Genomic DNA, 6,794 nt, shown 5'->3' with positions numbered 1-6,794 from the left:
GCGCTACCGAAGATCACGGTGTTTCCCCTCAGATGTTTATAGCAATTGTATGAAAATGTACCAGGCGGGATGGGGAGAGCTGACAGCCGGGATTGGGAGCAGCAGCCGGGATCGGAGCTGGCTGCCTCCCCCGCCTGATTGGCATTAATTGTGCGCGTTTGCAAAGCAGAACGGAAAGTCTGACACGAGCTGCGAGCCAACATTTCTTTCTAATAGTCTTAATGATTACGACGAGAGCTGATGATCATCGCGGGGTGCTAACAGCCCCGCAGAGGAGCGGCTCCCGGTGGGGACAAGCGGGGATGTCCCCAGCCCGGCTCCCACGGGTGGGCTGGGGGGTGGTGGGATGAGCTCAAGGGGTCCCACGCAGCCACAGCACTGCCTGTCAGGCTGTAAAACTCCGACATGGGGACGGGAAGGACACGGAGGGGACAGGAAGGACACGGAGGGCACAGCAGCCTCCTGCTCCATCCATCCCCAGGCTCGGCCCCATCGCAGGGGTGGCTGCAGAAGGGGCGACAGCAGGAGGGAGAATGTGTCCCACACTGAGCCCCCTGCGCAGCAGGAGTGTCCCCAGACCGAGGGGGACACCCTGCTCCCACAGGTGCCCCAAAGGAGCTGCACAGCCCCATCCCCAGCAGGTGCCACAGGAGGGGGAGAGGTGCTGCCCTGGGAGCGAGGAGAGAGACTGCAAATACCCCACCGAACAGCAGAGCCCGTCATTAACAGCTGATTAATGAATCCCGAGTTTTCCCGACTCTTTACAAGGCTGTTTTTCCGGATGTCCTTGAGTTTCCCTGCTGCAGAGGCGAGCGGGAGCTCGGTGGGATCAGGGACCAGCACGGGCTGCTCTGACCGCGGCAGACACGGAGCCAGACGTGCACAAAAACCCGACCCGGCCAGGTTTACGCGGCAGGAAAAATCGATGGCCATCGATCTGCAATACAAAGGGACCGCGGCGCTGGCAGACGGCAGGCGGCTGCTGCCATCTGATGTGACCGGGACTGTGCAGGGGACACGGCTGGGGTCACCCTCCGTGGGACACACCCCGAGCACAGCCAGCAGCACCCACGGCCACCCCACCTGCAGCATTTCCCTTCGGGCAGCACGGCCGGGCCATGTGCCACAAAGCCTCGCAGCAGCACATCCACGGTGTGTGGGTGGCCCTTGGCCGTGTCCTTGCTGTCACCTGCTCAGCCTCCCCCAGCTGGATGGAGAGATGGCCTCAGCCCGGCTCTGAGCTGCTTGATTTGTTTTATCATCTGCACTGGCCAATAGATCACTTAGCTTCGGGCTTTCTGAGCTCGCTAATAATTGTTCCCTGATGAAAAGGAATCGAGACTCGGTCCCTTTCTTCTTTCCCCACTCCTCTTTCCAAAAAAAAAAAAGTCCGTAAAGAAGAGTTATAAAAATGGCTTGTTATCTCACCTAGCGAGGCTCGGGCTGTATGTTATTGCTAATTGGGTATAACATCCTTGTCTTGTTCTGCTCTCTGAAGCTAAATCAAGAAAGCACCACTGCTGCGAACTAATTATATCTCTGGACTGCAGACTCCAGCTTGTCTTCCCCTTTATTGAGTTAAAAAATGGTCACTAACCTTAATCTCTCATATTCCCAAGAATTAGGGCTGCTGGAAACCCACCACTTCCACCTGCATCCTGCTCTGTGCTGGGAAAGACAGAGCACATGGCCTGATGAAGGGTTTGTGCTGCTCTGGGACACAGCCCTGAGCCAGATCCCAGAGCTGCCCACCCCTGTGGCATCCTGTGACAATCACAGGCACTGCTCAGGTCCCTGTGCCATGGAGACTCACTCACACATAGCTCAGAGCCTTCCTGTGCTGCACACACTCAAAGCCTGGCCACCTCTCCTCCTTATACAAGACCTCAACCTTCTTTCAGTGGGATGTTTCTAAAATCTGTCCCCCTCTCAGCATTCCCAGGCTTGGCAGATGTGAACACAGGGCTCATGTGTGCAGAAACCAAGGGGAGAGAGAGGATGCTGCTCCAGTTCATCCCCGTCAGCTCCCAGTCCCAGCCCAGGATGGACCCCCATGAGCCTGGTAAAGCTGCTGCTCACCCTTGGGTGCCCCACAGGAGCAGGGACACTGCAGCCACCCAGCTGTGCCACTACACGTGGCTAGGGATGAATCTCTCTGGTTACTGGCACAGCTGCACCCTCTGGCACTGCAGCCATGGCACAGACCCCAGGAGAGAGGACAAGCAGAGCCGCTAAGGACATTGAGATGAGCAGTGGAGCCTGGGCCACACAGGACAGCCCCGTCCCTCACTGTCCCAGCGATTCCCTCAGCACCAGCAGGCTGGGGTCAGAAACACCAGCAGCAATGTGAGGCTGTGGGACAGGAGCTGGAGCAGCGACACCAAGCTCAGCATCCTGCCCTGCTCCATCCCCCTGCCCGTGGGCACCCACCCGTGCAGATGGTGCTACTTTCCAAAGGCAAAGTCAAACTCCAGCTCTCCCCGCGAGCCAAGAGCACCCCTTAAAAAAAAAAAATAAAAATTGATACTTCCCTGACTATTAATTAACCTGAACCACTTAAAACTGCCTTCAATTTGTCAGGTTTAACTGCCAGCTCTTCTCGGTAAATCAAGCGTCGCGTGCAGATGGGAGGCTGCGTGCGCGAGGCGGCGGCGAAGGAGGAGGCGGGGAGCGCGGCGAGAGGGGCACCCTGTGCCACGCTCACCACCCTGTCCCCTGAGAGCCCTGGCCATGATATTCACACCCCACAATTAGCCAGGGCACCGTATTAAACACGCCAGGCAGGCAGGAGCAGGCAGGGCAGCCAGCGGGGCCCGGAGCGCCCCACACCGCAGCCTCCCCGTCTCCCCCCACGGCGCCCTTGTCGTGCAGCCAAGGCTGAATTGGAAAGCAATATGAATATTTATCTCTGACAGTGAAATCTCCCCGCTGCAGGGTATTAAGGCTTTATTAGTGTGTGGTTACCAGCCACGCTAAGCCAGCCCCCGCTCTTGCCTGGAGCACAGCAGAGAGGTGACCTGCAAGAGGCAGATGGCAAAGCCTCGGAGAGCCCCCGACGCCGGGACGCGCCTCCTCAAAAAGGGGGCTGTGCATCCCAGTGCCACACAGGGACACAGAGTCAAGGCCCCCCCACCAAAGCCCCCTCCTCACCCAGCACCAGCTCCTCTGAAACGCCTCCCCGGGCTGGGGCTGTCCCCCCGCCCCCGCAGCTCTCGCCGTTTTGGGTTAAAACGCTGATGTATTCTCTCTTTAGCAAAAGCGCCGCCCGCGCCGCTCGCGCGCCAGCGGGACAGGCTGGGCTGGGATGGGATGGAATTGGATGGGATGGGGCTGCCTGTGCAGGGGGACCCAGCACCCCAAGCTCCAAGCTGTGGGGTCCAGCACTCGCTCTCCTCTATCAACTTTTCCCATGCCCCGTGTTTCCTGCCCCCCGTCCTGCTCAGAGCAGCGGCACCGTGTGCTCCGGAGCCACCTCAGCCCTGCAAATGGATGGGGTCACCTTGTGCACGGCCTGAGGGAGCTGCAACGTGCCTGAGACTCAGTCCTGGCTTTTCCTGGAGGAGGAGGAAGGAGGCAGCTGGCTGGAGCTGTCCCCGTGGGTCACCTGCCCCAAATCCTGCCCCACACTCGCACCCAGCCCAGCCCCTGTCACAAGCACCAGACTCAGCTCAGCATCTCTGCGTGTTTGAGGTGACCCAGTGCCAGTGCACAGAGCCCTGGGGGGACACCAAGACCCCTCAGCTCACCACTGCCTGCACCAAAAGCACAGATAGAAACACGAAATTGAGGGTGCCACTGGCACAGCTAGCCTGGCATTCATGCCGGGATGTTTCCCACACGGGGCTCCTCTGCACCCAGGCACACAAGGGACAATCTCACAGCACCCACATCCTGCTGTCTGCCCAGGACCGGCACCCACGGCTCCGCCAATGCCCCTAAAACAAGGAGATCACCCTGGACCCTGTTGATGCCCCGGCAGCTCCAGCGAGCCACCCTGCTGGGATCCTGCTGGACGCAGGTGCCCAGCGCTGGCACAGGTGCTCGGGAGCTTCATTTGCCATGGCTGTGTGAGCTCATCCCATGTGAACCCAGCTGGGGCTTCCACAGGTACCCCCAGACACCATTTCCACAGGTACTCCCTGCATGGGGGGGCTGAACAAGAAGCCCAGGCTGTCCCCTCGTGCCACCCCCATCGGCCCCACGCTGGCACAGATGGCTGGAGTGGGGACTCGGTGGCACAGCCCCCCCATGCCTCATCCCAGGCTGCAGAGGGGGGTCCTGGGGGTCCAGCTGGCTCTGGCAGCAGCCAGGAGCCCACCTCGTGTTGTATTTCACGGGATGTATTTCAGCCCCCGGAGCAGCACCACAACAGTCTGTGCACTGGGCTGAGGGATTAAACCCCAAACTCACACACGGGCGGCTTGTGCTCTTCCACCCGTCCCTAGGCGAGCAGGGACTTGCCAAAAATCCCAGCCTCATCCCTGCCGGTGCCCCGCATCTATGGAAATATCTGTATTTTAACCCATATACTCGCCCAACCTGTAATCAGAGCAACACAAATAGCCCCTGCTTCCCATGTAAATTAAAAACACCCATTAGGCAGATTTCAAAAGATGTCAGTAGGCTTATAATTATACACGACATCCTTCCGAGATAAAAGCGATTACCGGGGATGCAAATCACTTAGCAACCAATCAGTGCCCCCAGAGTGCGGAGCACTGACCAGCCATCCATTTTCGCCTCGTCCTTTTATTCCCTGCATCGAGCAAATACAAACACAGATAAAGAGAGGCACAATAGCTCTTGACACGCAAATAGGTTAACATAATAAAGCCAGCTTTAGCCGGCTCACTCGAGGGAGAAAAGCAATTCTCAGGCAAGCAGGAGGTAATAAAACAGGGCTTTTGTGTTCCTGGCTCCCATTCTCACCCCTGCGCCAGCTTTGCTGCATTAGCTGATAGGCATCGTGGTTTGATTGAATTACCTTTCATGAATATTAGCTTTTTGAGGAATGCGCAGGCAGAAGAGAAAGAAGAAATGTCTTATTTTTGCATGCATGCGCCTGCTGCAGACGGACATGCGGCGGCACAGATGCCGGCGGGGGCCGGGAGAGGGGTCCGGGCAGGTGCAGCCCCCGGCCCACCCCGCCAGCTGCAGCATCCCCAGCCTTGGGGGGGGTCACACACACACACTGCCTGCATCCCAGGATGAGACACCACCAGCAAAGGACCGTACCCAGGGACACACATCCTGCTGTCCTTCTGCCATCACCCTGCACGCTCAGCACCCCGCATCCCTGCCCGTGGTACCCGAGAGCCGGAGGGGCTGGGGTGGGCTGGCTCCCAGCACACATTCCCGGGCCCACCGCTCCCTGTGCCGCAGGATCACACCGGAGAGGCAGCGGGGCTGCCCGGCTCGACCGCAGATTTAGCTTTTTTCCCCACACAAGTTGAGGCCACGCAGGAAACCCGCTCCAGGCAAAAATTAACTCCGGCGCCGGGCAGGGATGCGAGCGCCCGGCGCTAATGCCACACGCACGGCGGGGACAGCTCGGGGACAGCTCGGGGACATCACCCCCGTGGGGTCACAGCACTGGGAGACCCTCGTCCCACTGCCAGAGCCCTTCTCCGGGCAGGGCAGCAGCACGCAATTAAAAACCAGCCCCAGAAGGGAAGAGGCTAATCCACAGCCCGATCAGGGATGGATGAATTTCAGGCTCAAATAAAAGAGACAACCAGAGGGGCTTAAAAACTGAGGTGGTGTGGCCTCAGCAGCCTGGCAGCAGCCGCTCATGTCCTCCTTCCATGGGCTTCCCTGCTCCAGCCTGAGGGTAAATATTCACACCGAGATATTGCAATTTTTAACGACACGCTTGGCTGAAACAGGGCCCAGCTCACAGCATCCAGAACGTGCCCTACTGGTACCGACCCTCAAACCAGCAGGAAAGCTGCTCCTGAAGCTGAGAAAACAAGCCGCGCTCCCAGGGAATGGCTTTCCCTTCCCCTGCTCCACACACAAGGGAAGCAGAAGGCAGCAGGGCGAGAGCTTCCCTCTCCTTCCACCACGGCTTCGACCCGACCGCACCCGGCTCACACCGCGGCTCCCGGCACCGCCAACCCACTCCTCAAAGTTTTATGGATCATTCGCAAGAAAAACCCCTCGCAGGATGCCGGGTGCCCTCTGCTAAGGATGTTTCCCACCTCATCCCCAGCGCCACAGCCTGGGTGTGGGAGCTTTGGGTCCCACCAGAGCCATGGCCACGTGTGTGGCCACTGACCAGCGGCATGTGCCCGGCACAGCGGGCAGGCAAAGCCCAGCACAGGGCTATGAGAAGGGGTAAAACTGCCAAATCCCACTAAATTATCCCGAGAAAGATGCTGGACGCTCCTTGTTGAGAGAGGGGCCGCGTGGCTCTGTCCCCATGCCTGCAACGGCCACTCCATCGTCCATGAAAGCTCCTCAGCCACCCGGGCAAGCTGCCCGCAGCCAGGGCATCCCGAGCAGGAGGATGAACATTAAAAATATATAAAATACATACATACACATATAAATACGTATCAAAAACCTCCCTACGGAGATCCCAACAAAACCAGAGCCGGGCAAACCACCACTGCCCAATGCCAATGAATTCATCCCTCGGCAAACACCAAGCACGGCTGGAAAACTTTGCCACTGCCTCTCCTCGGAAATACCCCGCAGGGCCGGAGCCGAGCCCCGGTTGCAGCGAGCTGTGCGTGCCGTGCCGAGCCGTGCCGTGCCGTGCCGCCGGCTCGCTGCGCGCCGGGCCCGCCTCT

General features: G+C 59.0%; 1 protein-coding gene across 1 annotated transcript in view; it reads right to left on the bottom strand.

The window, feature by feature from the left end:
* The window catches only part of FAM222A (family with sequence similarity 222 member A), a 26,033-nt gene extending 19,441 nt beyond the window's left edge, over positions 1–6,592 (bottom strand). The window contains exon 1 of the mRNA XM_005424112.2: positions 6,543–6,592. The gene's annotated coding sequence lies outside the window, so the exon portion shown is untranslated. The remainder of the gene's footprint in view (positions 1–6,542) is intronic.
* Positions 6,593–6,794: the final 202 nt, after the last annotated feature.

Source organism: Geospiza fortis, unplaced genomic scaffold (assembly GCF_000277835.1).
Source record: "Geospiza fortis unplaced genomic scaffold, GeoFor_1.0 scaffold145, whole genome shotgun sequence".
In the NCBI taxonomy this organism is placed as follows: domain Eukaryota; kingdom Metazoa; phylum Chordata; class Aves; order Passeriformes; family Thraupidae; genus Geospiza; species Geospiza fortis.
Note: the sequence above shows the minus strand (reverse complement) of the source record. Positions and strands in the feature narration are given on the sequence as shown.